At 39.6% G+C, this 17,918-nt stretch overlaps 1 pseudogene; it reads left to right on the top strand.

Moving 5' to 3' along the window:
* The first annotated feature begins 2,872 nt into the window (after positions 1-2,872).
* On the top strand, positions 2,873-3,936 carry LOC147442545 (uncharacterized; annotated as a pseudogene).
* The last annotated feature ends 13,982 nt before the right edge of the window (positions 3,937-17,918 follow it).

Genomic DNA, 17,918 nt, shown 5'->3' with positions numbered 1-17,918 from the left:
TTTCTGCACATTTTTTTTTGATGGATTGTGATTTATGTACCTTCCCATATGGTGACATAACTTGGTAGGATTGAGCCCTTAAGTGTTGTGATACCTCTCCTTAAGTTTTGTGGAGTTGTGAATTTGTTTGGATGCCGAAAAGGCGTGATGACCTAGAGTGGTGAGATTGGACGCATACTGATTGTTTGACTAGGAAGTGGTTGATTTGCTTTTGTTGTAGAACGAGTAGCCCCTGAGTTCACTTTGGTGAGATTGACACTCTCATTAAGTCTCCGTGCCCCATCCCAAGTCGCTTTCTTGCATATTGACATTATGTTAGTACAAAAGAGCTATGCTGCAAACGTCCATCGCGGCGACCCGCTAACATTGTTTGACAAAGAATGGTAGTCACCACTCCTTCTCAACTACTGACTCTTTTAGCTCCTCAAGATTTTCAAGACTTTGCTGGACTAACTACCATGTCATCCACACTTTGTCCATATTTTCCGCCTTCTAATCAAGGTTGCAAATCATGAACATAAAAGGCATCATTACATGGTATGCATTCATTACACTCCTGCACCAAGTAGCCTTGTTTATGGACCCATGTTGTTGGGGGACATGTTGTCGTGCTGCTCCGCTTCCATGATGAGAAAAAGAGCAAAGAAATGAAAGTTAAGCTTTTTTGAAGCCTACACATTTATTGAGCAACGATCAGGGCTTGTTAACAGGCCAAGTTTAATGTTAAATGTATGCCACATATGCGGCTTTAAGGGGCCAGAACTGATGTTTTTATGCTAAAAGTGGGTAGGCTAAGGTGACTAAAAATTAAATTTTATGGGCTAGAACTATAGTGCTCAAGGTGCACTACAAGCTTGTCTTTATGGTTTTTCAATTAAAGACACAATGAGGAAGTTATGTCAGTTTGAAGTTCAAGTCGATTGCAGATCTGGACCAAATTGGGCAGCTGCTAATTAAGGGTTAAGTTGGTATGAATGCATGGGCCTAAAGTGCTCACTTTGTGGAACGTATCGGTTTTTTAAGATTGGCAATCAGATCTCTAGTTGCCGAGATATTGGCAGTTTAAGTTTCCCCAAGGGCCAATTCCGTGCCAGGTCGATCGTCTCGGCCAATGTGCTATCTGGGATTTTTACAGCCTCAGCAAGTTTTGTATGTATTCTATACAACTTGAGAAGTCTAAAGGGATTTAAGACTCATCAAATTGAGTCCGGATTGATGAGATAATATGGCTTGAGGCCGGTGTCAGTTGTCGGCACGGCTGAGCCAGATGAATTTTGGAATTTGAGATGATGTTGTTATTAAAGGCTGCCAAGTTCTGATATGGTTGTGGCAAATAAACTTGGAAATTTTTTTACTCTAATGAGAAGGGAATGCCTTACGGCAAAAATAATCACCTATACTTGCATTTTTAAGCCATGTGGCATTATACAAGATGCTTATATGGGCAGTTAAAAACTCACGATGACATTTTCAGCAAAGGGAAAATGAAAGCCTTGGTGAAGCTTTGATCACCAATATGTATACCAAATGTGGTACCCTTACAAATGCACAAGAAGTTCTTGAAGGTTTCTTGTCCAAAATGTCATCATTTAGAATGTGTTCACTGTTGCAAGGTCTACATTGTAGCGGTAGGCAAGCATTGAGCTGTTTTCACCAGCTGCTTAGAAGAGGCCTCTCAAAATTCTTTGCTTTGGTTGAAGTGCATGCCAAATATGGTGCCCTTTCAGGGCCACCCACCCAATGAGGCACTATGGGCGCAAAAAGCACAAATGACCGCCCATGAAATGGTCACACAGTTCATTTAAACATGGTTGAAGTGTGAAGGGAAGGGAAAACAATACATGATGATGGTGCATGTAGCAAAAGAGATGGAAGGGAGAGGAAGATCCGCTCGCACCAGGCTCTGCAGGGCTTGGATGAGCACGAGCATGAAGCGGAATTTCATTTGCTCTCCATGGCTGCCATGTCGCTCCTTTTGGAACCAGGTCCCGGTGGTTTCCGCGTTGTCCATCCGACTCGCTACCACGTCATCAAGAGGCCTTCGCTGTCGTTTCTTAGGGGGAAGAGGGGGGGTTTAATTAGCAAGGAAGGTAAGGAGATGAGGATAGAAAGTGTGTTAGATAAGGTAACAAAGGGGAGAGAAGGAAAAAGGAAGAAGAAGGTTTAGCGAAGGAGTTGGAGCTCGGCAAGGTGAGACGAGGAAGGCTTGGCGAAGCGGGATTTTGGCAAGGAGAAGTGGAGAAAGAGGAGCTGAGAATTGGAGCTCGACAAAGAAGGGAAGGAGAAGAAGAAAGGCAAGGGCAGTCTTAAGGAATAGGAGCTCAATGCTCTCTCTCTCTCTCTCTCTCAATTAAGGTGGACTCTCTCTCTCTCTCTCTCTCTCTCTCTCTCAACCTTGACGATCATAAGAAGGTTAATAAGGGCACCACAAGGGAGGACCAAGCCAATCTTTTTTTCTCTTTGGATTAGGCAAAGAGGATCGAGGAGATTGAAACAGGATAAGAAGTTTGGCAGGGGAAGGAGATTAGGAGAGTCGATGGCATCAAACATCCTTATAGCCAGATTAAATCTCTAATTGCAAGCATAAGTGGGAGGTCATACTCTTAGTCAAATTTTTGAGGATTAAGCTCCAGGTATATGCATGCTAAGGTGGTACACTAGCTACTTGATTTTTGGGGGCTAGCCACTTCATGTTACTACCTAAGTTTGTAAGTGGTGGAGGTCACTTGTAGTACCGAATTTGAGAACATGGGGGGTGTTTTTTTTTCAATATATACATATTAGTGTCTTTTTTTAAAAAGTGAGTTTGAGTGGCTTGGGCCCCTTTGTAATAGCCACGAGCGGGGGAATTATGACGCGGAGAGCTGGGGGCATGGAGCTACTGTCGCGCACCAAACGGACTCAGTCCTCTCCACAGCACGTCAAGGAGCAGGTGGGGAAAGAAAGTAAGGCACACGGGCATAGGTCTCAGGAGCAAGAAGCCATGCAGAAGGAGAGCAAGCTGGTGAGGAAGACACCACCCAGGCACGTCGTGCATGCTTCTCCAAACAAAAGAGATGCATCCTCTACTTCTGAGGGGGAGGACCATGACACACGCATGGTGAAGAAGAGAAGGCCAAATCCTACTCATGCAACACCTGCTGTAGAGGAGAGGCAAGCTCGTCGTTCCCGATCAGACCAAAACGTCGGAACCCCCGCTTCTCCTGCACCGATGTCTAGGTGGCAGCCTCCTCATGTCAACTTTGAGAGGAAGAGCCAGTTTTGCATGACAAAAGCAGAGGCCCGTGAGGTGTATAAGCTTAATTGTGTTGGACAAGATCCTAGGCTCCTCAATGAGGAGGATTTTTCAGATGAAGACTGGCTGCAAGTGTTTATTGAGGTGCCAAAGAGAGGCAGCAAAGTCAAATGTAGGTTTGTTAAGAAGGAATTCTGGAGCAAATTTTACTCCATGTTCACTTCAGTGTACCAAGAGCCTCTTGGGAACTATGGTATGGAGGTAACAAAGGAATTTTCCAAGGGTTTCCTCTATGAACATTTGAGAGGGGCTGTGAATTGGGCCACTTTTGCTGAGAGCATTGTAGCCAATATGGAATCTATCAAGTTGCAGCTGAAGAAACAGAGATGGGCAGCGTTCCACTCCGCAAGTGCACCGTAGAGCTCGCGGCGCATGACCATGGTTACAAATGTAGATGATGGGGATGCCATAGGGGTTTTGGCTTGCACAATGCGGCCAAATTTTCAAGGCTTGGAAATTTGTCTCTTCGTGAACTTGATGATGTTCGAATGGCTGTGGTACTCAGCCAAGCAAAGGCATTAACGCAATACCATGAAGCGTGTAAAAGACAAGATGCCATGCAGGCAAATGTGCATCGAAATGAGGGGGCAATGTCAATCATAAATAGTGTGACAATGCACCTTGCTAAAGCCAAACATTGATTGGGGGAGCTGCAATCATCTGCGGCAAACAATGCTAATGTGGAAAGGGAGAAGGCACGGGTCTTCAAGCTCAAAATGATGCTAGAGACCTTGCAAGATGAGGTGGAGGATGATGACTGCAGTGCAACGTTACTTGAGATTACTAGGGAAATTGAGATGAATGAAGAAATTCTCCGCATACTGAATGCTTGTGTCGATTTTGTAAACGCCATGCAACACAGGAAAATCCCGGTTCATTTGCAGGTTCCACCCCCCAAAGTACCACCACCTAATGTTGAGATATCGTAGGTGCTTGATAGCTGCAGCGCATGTGGCTTGCTCATGTATGACAAAGAGGTGTTGGGCATGTTCATACTCCCCTGCAGACACGCTTACCACATATATTGTTTTTCCAACCTTGCTGGCAGAGAGGGAAAATGCTTGGCTGCAAGTTGTGGTCGTCTCATCCCAGATAATATCAAGGAATTAATGTTTGTAGACAGCGGGGGCGACACATCTCCTGGATGCTTAAAGTTTGGTAAGTAGGTCATTTTGCTCATTTACATATGGTATCTGTGTGTGGCTGAGAATGTGCATTGTTATTACCATCTTCCTAGGTAACATATGGGTAGGCACCTAACATAGAGGTAGTTGTGTTTGTGGTAGAATTAGTCTAATACCAGTACAACTTCAGGCCTGTGCATACTTGTAGGTATCATATGAGCATGATCTCAAAGGTGGCTACCTATAATTGCATCTCCACAAGTACTAGCTTCCAAAGTGGTGCTTATTGGGGCAGACATCTAATAGTGTGACATGAAGGGTAGCCACCTTGTTAGACAGTAGCAATGGTTCCTATTTCTTAATGGCTGGCACTTTCCCTCCAAGAGAACTGTGGTACCTCTTGTACGTGTGGTAGCAATGTGGTTGGCTAGGTGGTACCATGTATAGGTGTTCTAGCCGTGTAAGTCTCCCCCCCCCATAAATATGATACCCCCCTCCCTTATTTTTAAGCTTTGAAGATAAATTATTGGGGGCCTTATCCTAACTTATACGCTTATGTAACTTGTAAAAAAACCCCCCTCCCCTGCACTTACGTGGTGCGGTATGTTTTCCATGGTGAATCCCTCGGGTCATAAACATGACATGAGCCATGTCATAAACATGACATGAGCCATGTTCAAAATCAATAGGCAAATCAACAAAAATATCAATATCATCATTGGCAACGTTTGGAATGGATGGTTGTGAAGAGAAAAGCTGCTCTATATGAAGAGTTTCATCATCTAAAAGAAATGAAAAAGCGTGAAGCAATGATTTAGTATCGTCATAATCATCCATGGACCATGAGTCTCCCATAAGCTGTTCGTTAAAAGTAGCATCACAATGCACAATTACTTTCTTGAAGGAAGGGTCATAGAATCTGTAGCCTTTAGAAGTGTCAAAATATTTAATAAAAATAACTTCCAGACGAGGAGCATCAAGCCTTTTTTGTGTTTCTTTGGAAACATGAATATAAGCAATGCGTCCAAAGGTTCGAAAATGAGATAGAGAAGGAATGTCACATGTCCATGCTGTGATGGGCATCTTACCAGAGGGTGCAGTATTAGGAAGATGATTCTAAATAAATACTGTTGTCAAAGTAACTTCAATCCAAAAAACACGAGATAACCCCGAATGAATCAACATACATCTTACAACATTGAGAAAAGTGAGATTCTTTCATTCAGGAATGCCGTTATGTTGACGTGAATATGGAATAGTGTGTTTATGATGAGTTCCACTGTCAGCACAAGAACTCACAAACTCTCAAGAAACATATTTTCCTCCATTGTCACTATGAAGCTTCTTGAGGCGACGACCAGTTTGATGTTTTGCAGCCTTGTGAAATTGTTTAAAAACAGATAAGGCCTCAGATTTTTGTCTAAGTAGAAATACAGTCGTATACCGTGAGAAATCATCAATGAAGGTAATGAAGTAGTGATATTGTGATCTTGAAGAAGGTAGAGGTCCACATATCAGTATGAGCAAGAACTAATATTATCTTTCCCAAAAGCACAAAACTCACAAATTCCCATCTAGGGATGAGCTTTAAGATCCATGCCATGAACAAGATTACGAGGTTGAAGATCAAGGAGTTTTGAAAAATCAGCATGAACAAATCATTGATGCCATACTTTGCAATCATGATCACCTGGAGTAGTGACAACATTTGCTACAGCATCATTGAGAGAGAGTTCAAACAAATTATCATTTTTAGGAGCAGGGCTATAGTTTTTCCATCTTTCTCAATTCGACATTTGGTATGATCAAATCCAAAGAGACCAAGATTAACAACTCTAGTAACTGAAAAAAGATTACGCTGAAGATCTGGTACATGTAATACTCCTTGCAAAATTCGAGTAGAAGAAGATAAGGTACCAAGATATAAATCTCCAATACCCTTTACTTGACAAGTCATATCATTGGCAAGATAAACAACACGTTGAACTGGTAGTGGATGGTAGTTATGGATCCACTTAGACTGATATGTCATATGTCTTGTAGCACCAGAATTGATATTAAAAAGTGATCCATCTAGTACATGAAGTATTCTGTCTGGAGGAACTGAACATCGAACGCAGCTTGTTTCAGGTACAATATTGTTTTGATGTTCAGTATCATATGCTCTATTATGATATGTGTCGAATTGACGCTTATAGCACCTATGAGTCGGATGATCAAATTTTCCACAATATTCACAAGAAAAATAAGTGTAACATTTAATGGCCTAGTAACTTGTGTGTAGGGGAAAATAACATGAACATAGTGAGCATTTCATTAGAATAAATCCTAATGAGAATAACAAGAGTGCTTGGGTGGAGAGAGCAACAAAAAGCATAACACCTAGTTAGATAGCATGAACAGTACTTCAAAAGAGAGAGAAATTAAGCTATTGACAACAGTTGAGGACTGGATTTCATGGAGTCGGTCCCCCCTCCAAAAGGCTTTGTATTATAGGTTTCTCCCATCAAGGGAGACATTTTACAATACAATTCTTTGTGTTCCTTCAATACTAGCTAGTCAATGAAGATGAGAGCTTCAAGAACTAAGAAAAACACTTATTAAACACAACATCAATACCCTCATAGTCTCAGACCCAAGACCTCACACAACTTCGAAGATAGTGAGAGCTAGCGGGGTATGGGAGTACATTGAGAGGAAGAAGGAGTAGTCTTACGAGAAAGATGTATATCTCCTCACATAATCACTCATATTAGCATAGCATAGCTTAGTAGTTAGCTTGGTAGAGGAGATGAGCATGCATTGAAGCTTGGCTCTTGGTTGGATTTGCATCACAAAGCCAAGAGTTGTTGGTGTAGGCCTCCCTTCTCACAAGCTTGGAGTAGGTGATAAGCTTTCCATTAAAGCTTGAGAAGGGGAGATCAGAGAGAGTCTTCTTGCTTCACACATGAGCTACTATGAGTGTGTGTGTGGATAATTACTTGACAAAACCAGCCCCCCTCTCTCTCTCTTGGTCAACCCCTCTTGCTATTTGCTCATGCTACCACCCCATTGGACCTCTCCAGGCTTAGCCAATAGGATTTCATGAGCATAAGTGATAGCCTCTAACATGTGTCGCCCTTTCCACTTTTGTGAGAGCTTTAGGTAATTAATTAATGCAAATAAACTCTCATTGGACCCCTTTGTCTCCTGGCCAATAGGAATCAGGCAAGTCATTGGGCTGCTGAATGCTCATTGGACCCCTTGGGAGACTGTCCAATAGTCTTCTAGAGAGCTTAATTCTTATTGGTTCTTTTATTAAGTGTTTTTAAGTTAATTAAAGTAGATTTACTCTAGCCTAATTCTCATTGGTCCACCTCCATGGCCATCCAATAGGATTTGAGTACACCTTGTGGGCATCTGGGCTAGGGAGATGACATGTGTCGCTCTTTCCCTTTGTGTAAAGGAGTCTTGTGAGTGTGTGGGTGTTTCTCTCTCATCCTCTACTTGCAAGGCTCTCCCCCTCCTTTATAGGATTTTTGAAGACACACAAAGCATCCAATTTTCCTAAGCTTAGCCATTGGACACATCCTTTGATTTTTGGAACCTTAGCATTTTGGAAGTCTTAATGGGTTGAACCTTAGGGGTATTTAAAGCCCATTGTTGCACCTTGCTCTTTTGCAGATGGCCCCCCCTTTGGATCCCTATTTTCCCTCCTTTGGATCCCTACCGTGGCCAGTCTGCCAGCTTAACCAATATTCTAACTTTTTCTCCCCTCGCACTTCCCCATATTAAATGATTAGTTTAACATGAGAAAATCATTTAGGAGAATTAGTATTAGTTATTATGACTTTACCTCCCTCTTGAAATCATAGTTGTCCTCGAATGGGGTAGAGAAGATAAAGCCTATTCATTAGTCCTTTTTCTAGCGGGTAGAGGATCCCTATGTTACCCTATGACATCGTTCCAGAATGGACAACTAGTCCATATGGCGCTTGAGAGTCTAAGTTGCCGCAAGCATGTCTGCACATTAGTCCTATCAATCTTCCATAGTATAGTGACAAGCTCTACTTGGTGTTTGGGAGACATCTTCTTCGCAAACTTGATCTAAGCATGCATACTACTTTACACTTGTGCACAATAAAGAAAAAGAGAGTCTTATAAGACAAAAACTTTGTTCATTTTAAACATTTGTACATTTACTTACTCTAGGGAAGCATTGTAAGCATTGACAAGGTTTAGGTTATCTTTTAATTGTATGCCTTGCATCCATCTAGCATCTTCAAAAGGATAATTCTTAAACTTAAGATATCGTCAGATAATCTTAGTACCTTGTCTTCATGTCGGAGAATGGACTCGGGTTGCACCACCTCTTCTTGGTCCTCGATCTCCAATGGGTCTTCAATAGTTGGTTCTTATCTCCTTTGTAAGACATGGAAAGCATGGTGTATGAGCCAATGACTGGGCAACTTGAGTTGATAGGCCATCTCATTGATTGGCCTAAGAATCTGGAAGGGACCATAGTACCTTTTTTCTAACTTAGCATAGTACTTTTGGTGTCCCGTAGGATTCTTGCTCGTTGTGTGCCTTAATCGAGCCTTGGGAAATTTGAGTAAGACCCAATCATTTTCTTTAAAGGCTTGGGATCTTCTGTGCTTGTCAGAAGCAGCCTTTTGCCTTTGCTGTGAGATAGAGATATCATCCTTAATCTTTTGGAAAGATTTTTGTAGGTCTCAACTATACTCATCTGCAGAGCGAAGATCTTCCCATGTACCTTAATTAGTAGGGGACTTTTTGATATTCCCTCAATTACCTCGAAAGGTGCTTTTCCCGTGGAAGTATGTCTAGTGTTATTGTAAGCATACTCCACTAAGGGTAAGTACTTCTCCCATTAGACCTTTGATCTACCTCCATTACATAGGTTTTTAGTAGATCAAGAATTGTTAGGTTAGCTATTTCACTTTGGACATCCGTTTCCAAGTGATAGGCCGAAGAGAAATTTAGGCTTGTCCCTAAATCCTCAAAGAGACCCTGCCAAAAATTACTGGTCATTCTAGGATCTTTATCCAACACTATGGACATTGGCAAGCCATGGTACTTGAGATTTGTGATATGAAGAGGGTTGCCATTTGATGGGCTTTTATAGTCTTTTTGACAGGTATAAAATGAGCTTGTTTGTTGAACATGTCTACTATCGTCCATATTCTTGTATTCCCATGGATAGAATTAGGCAATCCAAAGATAAAATCCATGGATATGCTCTCCCATGGTGAATTAGGGATTGGCAAAGGTTGAAGCAATCCAGGTTGCTTCCGTCTATCAAACTTCGTCTTTTGGCGTACCACACATTTAGAAACTTACTCTTGTATGTTTGCTTTCATGGTAGGCTGATAGAAATATTTTTCAATCCCTTTTAGGGTAGACTGAATCCCTCTATGCCCCGCATAAGGAGGAGCATGAGATTCAAACATTACCTTCTCACGTAGTGAGTTAGTAATGCATAGTCTATTGCCATAGAGAAGATAACCATCTTGTAAAGTAAATGGTTCCACTTTCTTCCCTAGTGCAAGAGCTGAAATCACATCTCTAAAATCGGGATCAATAGCATACTCATCTATCATAGAAGATAGATCACTATGAGTTGATATGGAAACCGCATTCACTCTCGGCCGTCTTGAGAGTGCATCAGCTACTTGATTATGCTTGCCAGCAATGTGAGCAATATGAAAATTTTGAAATTGCAAATGGAAATCAGCCCACCTCATTTGTTTGTCGGAGATCCTGGTTTGCGTCAGGAAGTACTTAAGGCTTTGGTGATCCGTCCACAGAATGAAAGGAGTCCCTAGTAAATAGTGCTTCCATGAGTCTAAGGCATGTAGAACTATGAGGAGTTCCTTTTCATATATGCCTAGAGCTTTCTCAACAAGGTCAAGCCTTTGACTTGCATAGGCTATGTTGTGCCCTTCTTGGACTAAAACAGCTCCAAGTCAATCACCACAAGCGTCACATTGAACCTCAAATGGCTTTGAGAGATCCGACAGTGTGAGAATAGGTTGAGAGATAAGATTTTCTTTAAGATTTTTAAAAGCATTGTTCTCCTTGGCAGACCATAAAAGAGTCCTCAAAATAGAGTGGCGTGAAACACGACATGAGACTCAAGATTGACGGCCGCAATATGAATAGAAAAAAGCTAAATTTTCTCAAAAAGTTGACGCAATACACGTGCATTTTGCATGGACCAAATGAACCAAAAAAACCAAACTCGGTATGACTGGATTGAAAATTCCAAGGCAGGATCTTGATAAGTATTAACTCTGGAAAATGTCAACTGAAATTTTGTGAGCTGTACATAACTACCTCCTTTATAGGCATAATGGTTTTTTGTCCATGCATCAATTCAAATGGCATATAACCTGTAACTGAACTATGTGTAGTGCGATCAGCCCATAAAGCACAAAGGTAGCATCTTAGGCCAATCACCAATATGTCCTTGGCATGAATTTGCTAAATACTTAACAATAGGCGGATGCCCCCTTTCACTTTTCCCATTACTCTCTGGATTGTATGCCGTAGTAAGAGCCAATTTGATGCCCAAACAAGAAAAGAACTCACAAGCTTCATTTGCATCCAGCTCTCCTCGGTCAGCCATACCTAGAAATTACATCTTCAAGCAAAAACATGCATACAACACTTGATTCTGATTAGTGAGATCTTTTGTAGCAAGAACAATATAACTCACCTTCCAAACACCCAATGGCATTGTAATCAAATCTACTACCCACTTGTAATGCATAGTTAGTGGATGAGTAGGATGTAATCCGTCTCGGTGCCATACATTAGAATAATGTTGGCATATTAAGCACATCTCCACAAATTGAGAAACATCTTTATAAATTCCCTTCCACCAGTAGTGGTCCTATAAAAGGACAAAAGTTTCCCATACCTCTCTGTGTCTGGCCCGTAAGCTTTCATTAAACTCTTTAATCACCTATTGTTGAGTTGCATTATCACAAGCATCCCGTTGCGGTACCCCTCTTGAATGCTTTGGCTGTTTCCACAGATGACGGTCCTTTAAAAAGTAGCCATAAGCCTTCTTTCTTATCCTCTTGCACTCTTGATCACGCTATCCCTCTTTCCTGGTAAGAGTGCTTAGGTAACGGTTGATCAAAAGCCATTCTCCATCATACATATCTTCAGAAAATACTTCAAAAACATGAGGATGAGTACCACAACTTGCATGTAAATGAGGAGAGGTGTAGAACTTTAAGCCCCGTCATCACTAGTGGTAAGCATCCCCTCTTCATCTTCATATCTGGCCCTTGAAAACATAATTGCTATAGGGCTATCTCTGCCTGCAATGTGACAAAACTCTCGGTAATTAAGAGATTTAATAAAGGTTATCCATCACAACATTGCAATTTCCAAAGTAGTACATTTTGAAATCATCCCTATCAGTGGTGAACAATATGTCTCTACTATAACTGAAGCACTAATGAAATATTCCTTGTCAAATCTCAAGGCAATAACAACACCCCAAAGTTCTCTCTTGACTTGTGGGTAACCTCTTTGACGAGCATTAAGAAATTTTTCTCCAAACTGGACTACATATGTGTGACCATCCTCATTATGTTGACCTATAACCTAGCCAATACCTATAGGGTTAGTGTCAATGGTTAAGATCACTGGCCTTCCACACTTATAGTCAACCTTTCCTAAGGTTAGAGCCCCAAGAAGCATTGTTTTCAATTTTTTGATGGCCATTGTATGAGCTTCTTCCCATACAAACCTTTTACCCTTCCTTAGCAATTGATAAAGCGCCTCTACAGCATGAGAAAAGTGCAACAACCAAATACAATAAAATACACATGCACCCAAAAATCTCAAAACCTTTGTGATCGATGTGCATGTTTCTTTCATCTTCTGTATAGCTTCAAATTTATCCGGACTTGGTCGTCTTCCATCTGGGCCATATGCCCCAAAATCAAAATCTCTTTAGCACCAAAAAATGATTTTGTCCTTGAAAGTGTCAATTAACTTCTTCAAGCCTAGATAAAATAGTATCACAGTCTAGCAATATGATGGACAACAAATTGTCGGCACCCCCTCTGGTCTTTTACCTCATCTTTGAACCCTTCTTCACATCCCTTGATCGGAAAATCATGGATAAAAAACATAGTAACATGAGGAAATAAAATCCCTTAGCACCTTCTTCATACCATTCATCATATGAGCTACAGAGTTAGTAGCACCCTGTGGTAGAGTGCACATCCTTACTAAACCAAGAGGTGTATGCATTGTAGTAAGATCCATGCTCTCCAAAGCAAGGTGAAACTAATCATATATTGAGTAAAGATCACCCACATAGTAGATGGATCTTCCTTAAAAGGCTTCAGCAAACTTGTCCACTATTGGACCTGTACCCACATTGCGGATTGTTACCTTATTGATTGGTTGCATATCCTGAATGAACCTTAGGGTACCATTCTTCTTTGGAACAGTAAACCACTGATTAGAGTATGGTGCACATGACGGTTCCAAGTTGCCCATCCTTATCTTCTCATTTAACAAATCAATGAGCTTTCTTGATTTTCCACATTGTTGTCCATATGCAACTATTGATGTAACTGGCTTAAATCCAACATAGTGTGTAGACTGTATTAAAGACAATAGCTCTGAGTAGGAATCTGATCTATAGACAAGGAAATACCACCTAACACCTGTCAACCTAATAAGGAATTATAGACATTGGGTTAATAAGAGCCTTTAGACAAAAAATTTCAAAGCCAACGTCCTGGTCTCCCAGCTTTTTGGCAAAACCTTGTGTTTAAGACGTTTGTGTTGTTGTATTAAACTTATACCTATACACAAAAGAACATAAAGCTTCAAAAGACAACTTACTTTAGACAAAGGACAAATATTAGTACAAAAATGACTTGGTCTTAACTTCATTTTTGTACATCAAAGTGAGAATGAAGTATTCCAATGCATTTATACATGAAAAATATGGTTCTAAAGTGGAGGAAGTCAGGTTCTTCAGTGCCGAACAACAGCTAAGCCAAAAAAATCCTAAGTAAAGATAGAATTCTCACCTGCATCCATATAAACAAGACAACATCTTTGTTAGCATTGAATATGTATTACACGTGTCAACAAACCTATCAATTGTTATCCATGTCCTCCTTAGAAACCTTTTTAACTTAACCCTACTATCCTTTTCTAAAGCATCAAATGGTGCAAAGTATTTATGAGACAAATATCCCTTTTAAAAGCAAGTAGATAAATAATAAGAAGTGTATTTCTACATTTTTTTATTGTGATGAGAATGCAATCATCCTTTTTGATCCAAATGTAAAAAAATCCCCTTAATTTGAAAGTGTTATGATCGGAAGGCCACCACCCCATCTGATCCAAGTGTCAAAAGATCCCTCCAATATTCATTCTTTTAACAAATTTTGTGATGTATTCCAAAGAAGATATAACTTTTTGAATTACAAAACCCAAAACATAAAGCAATATATTTTCTTTATGTTTCTAATGTGATCAAAATGCCATTACCGTTTCTGATCCAATTGCCAAAAGATCTCCTAAATATTTCCTAAAAATTTGAAGTATTTAAGATATGATGTAATTATCCTTTCAAAAGTGAATGGCTAACAAGTTTTTTTAATTGTTTTGACTCAGAAGGCCATCACCCCCTTTTGATCCAAGTGTTGTCCCAAAAATTTTTCAAGTGTGAACATCAACCAGCTGCTTATTAAATTCAGACAAAACTATATAAAACTAGTGTCCAAGTTGTTAACAAAATATCATGAAAAGTGAAGCTTTAACACTAGGTTGGTAACCTAACAGGACATAAAAGTGTCCTTTCAAGGTTTTGAAAAAAACCTCCAAAACCATAGTAGATCCACTCATTTTGTAAAATCCTTTCATGAGGTTATAGTTCAAGGACAACTACACATGGAAAAAATAAGAAACTTGTAAAATTTCTCATCTTTTCGTCACACCAAGCCTCCAAAGTTGATGGACCAGTACATTTTCATCAAAACAGTCATTTTTTACATTTTTTTGCATAAAAATAAGATTAGGGATTTTTGTAGGACTTGAGATAAATTCCCTAGTTAACTTCAATGGGTTGGTGATCTAAACATATGATTGCTTCTCACTCACTATTTTTTGTTTTTCCAAAAGAAATAGGTACAAAAAAGTTGAATTTTTACCATTCTGCAAACCTATCATCAAAGTTTCGGTAGCCACGCTCAATACAAATAATATATGCATGTTTTCTTAGTTCCCTATCGTCCTTTAGGTTCATAAGGAGCCATGGAGCATATCAAAAGAATAATACATCTCTTACCAAGGGGAATCTTGGGGACAAAGATGAAGTGCTAAATACAGCAAACATGAAAAAACTGGGTTCAGCATTATGAGTTCTAGAATTCCATAGAAACTATTCAATATCTAGCCAAATTTGATCCTTATGACTAGATATGGTTACTACCTACAAAATGCATGTAGTTGTCAGAAGAAACTAACAATATTGAAAAAGCTATACTTGATATACTAGAATGCTTCGTTTTCTTCAATAATTGAAAAAATCAACGATCGTTGTCTACTATGCAAAATAGGGTATTAGGTGCCCCAAAACTCAAGGAATATTAGCTCTATGTTACAATATGCGACATAGAAAATCAAAACTGCATTTGGATATCATGAAAGCCACCAAAAAAATCATAGAAGAGCTAAAATTGGCTAAAAAATAGGATTTTACAATTTTTGTAATCTGGTCATAACTTACAACTTTAACATTTATTTCTCCCTAGAAGCATCAGGACATGTTGAGGACTACTAAAGATAGTTCTCTAGCATTATGGACCTCACAAACATGAATTCTAGAGTGGTATAGTTGCAAAAAGTTGAAAAAAGCCAAAAACAGGACCCTTTTTTTCACACAGTTTAGGTTGTGAAATGTTGTGCAAGGACAAGGTTAAAGATGGAATTGATATTCCAAAAAAATGTCGAGTTTTTTTCAGCTCATGAGACAACTTCCTAGACAGATAGCACCTCAAAATCCATTTTGACACTCTTGACATAATTCAAGGAAAATGGTCACTTAACAGGACATAAAAGTGTCCCAGGACATAAAAGTGTCCCATTACCAACCTAGTGTTAAGTAGCCCACACAATTGCAAGGCAACGTATTTATAAAGATTAAAGTGTCATACAACTACCAATTTAGAAATTCTAGAAGCCCATCTAATCCACTGTAAAAAATGGTTAGAGATTTTCTGTTACAAACCAAGCATAAGCCATGGTCTGCCACATCCATGACTAAAGTATATTGAAGCCCTAGAACTAGAGCTATCAACAAAGTCATGGATTTTATGCAAAAGCCCATTCCAAAATGTGAGTTTCTTCAAGGTAAATTCTTGACAACAATACCAAGAATCATAGCCTAGATCATTAAAGTCAAATCTTAGCTTAATTCATAGAGTTAAAACACGCTTTTTAGTGTCAAAAAATTTCGACAAATATGAGTCATGTCAGCTTTGACAACCAGCTAGTAAGGTTTAGTTAGATCAAAACCACAACCAAACTCACCAAGTCCACCATCATTAGATCCTCGGCTAAATTATTGATAGAATTAAGAGACATTTGAAAATACTAGAACTTCAGCCAATATTAGAAATACTTCTTGTTCACATGACAAGTATAAGATATTGTAAAACTTAGACATTGTTTTTTCATAAAAACCAGTAATGAAATACATTAGTTCATAATCTATGGCGAGCTTCATTTATGCTATAATACACAATTCAATGATCAATTTCAGGTTAGGAATGGTGAGGTCTAGGTACAGCCACAAAGCACCTACACTTGGTTTAGTGTTAGCTAGACAACAAGCCATAGTAAGAGGTAATGTGTATAGTCTAGAAAAGCAACCAGCAAGCATATGGAAAAATAAGAGTAGTGACCTTGTTGGCAAAAAACCATCCTTGTATTTTAAAGCTTGAAAAAATCATCAGTGCGTTAGTTACAATTATAACAAAGATAAGCATAAATGTTGATGAGAAAAAAAACCACATCAACCAACATGTATGCAAACCACTTTCCAATTACTGCATGATAAAAAAATGGTATCAACCAAAAGGTATGCCAACTACTACCCACAAGTTTAGGCAATAGTTTAGGCTAAGGAGAACCCACATATGAGGTAGAAATTTCCATTGAAATTATTAAAATTGTATGCTAGCAGCCAACAGGCATTCAACCTTAAGTCATAGCCTAAGAGTTTAACAATATGCTATGCCAAAGATTACTGTAGTAAAATACACGACATAATCATTCATCAAAACATCAGATGCATCAGCCAACAGGTAAAGCTCCTATGAAATTGCGACTTATCAGGCTAATGTCTTCATTGGCTAAACATGCACATTATCACCGATACCAGATTGATTAGCACCACCATTGTAATATGTTCATCATAGAATTAAGCAACCACTTAGCATGGTGGATCCATTACGATAGTTGGTATAGTCATCACCCAAATAGGAGATGAAGAAAAGAACCTGTGGGGCAACGGGATTCACCACCAACACCATGTTGCAAGAGTTGAGTCATGAGAGGAGCTATTATCACCATCTACTAATTTTCAATAAGTTTTAATGCAGAGATCAACATGTGGTATCACCATGGCCATTATCTACCTTTCAGACAGACACAACCACATAATGTAAGGCTAAGTGAGGGAGTAAAGCACTCACCTAGTTAAAAATGAGGTGAGCGAGTAGAAGAACTGATAATATCCCTCCCAATCGTGTGTAAACCATTCCACCATGTACTGCTAAAATCCCCACCCACCAAGTAATCTCCAATCGGGCAGCTACAACACAACCTCATTTTGTGAGCTAGTAGGTAAGCTATAATCCATCATATCATCGGATTTAGTTTGTCAAATCAGCCTCTCCATAGCATCAGGGTAGCGCAAACCTTTGTTTTAGCATATGAGTGAAATCTTGAGACATCCATAGTTTGTAGCTCTAAGAAACGGGGCATTTCGACATAAAAAATGGATAATATATTTCATTGTGACGGAGGGGGAAAAAGGGGGGGAAGATTTATGGTGTCAAGTGGTGAGTAGGAGACTATAGGCATCAAAGATGCAGAGAGCAACCTAGAGGGAGGAGGAGAGAAGGATGGATACGGGCTCGTCAAGGCATATAGAGTCAAAGGTCAAGGTTTTTTTTTGGGAAAAAAACCAAAGCAAATAAATATGGTAGGTGAGAATCAAGGGTTAAATCCCATAGCCACCAAACCACAACACCCATCAAGAGCCTTAACTAGGGACAGTTTCCTCCCAAGGATTACGAAATCAGGAAGGTATATTGCCATAAGATATGTGTGTATACATATCTTGCAGACAATGTAACCATCAACCCCAATAGGCATAATTATCTTAGCCATGCATTTATGCCAAGACAATACATACCCCATGAAAGGTAAAGTCGTATACTCATCAA

This window comes from Adiantum capillus-veneris, chromosome 14 (genome assembly GCF_014529385.1).
Source record: "Adiantum capillus-veneris isolate H3 chromosome 14, ASM1452938v2, whole genome shotgun sequence".
NCBI lineage: Eukaryota > Viridiplantae > Streptophyta > Polypodiopsida > Polypodiales > Pteridaceae > Adiantum > Adiantum capillus-veneris.
Note: the sequence above shows the minus strand (reverse complement) of the source record. Positions and strands in the feature narration are given on the sequence as shown.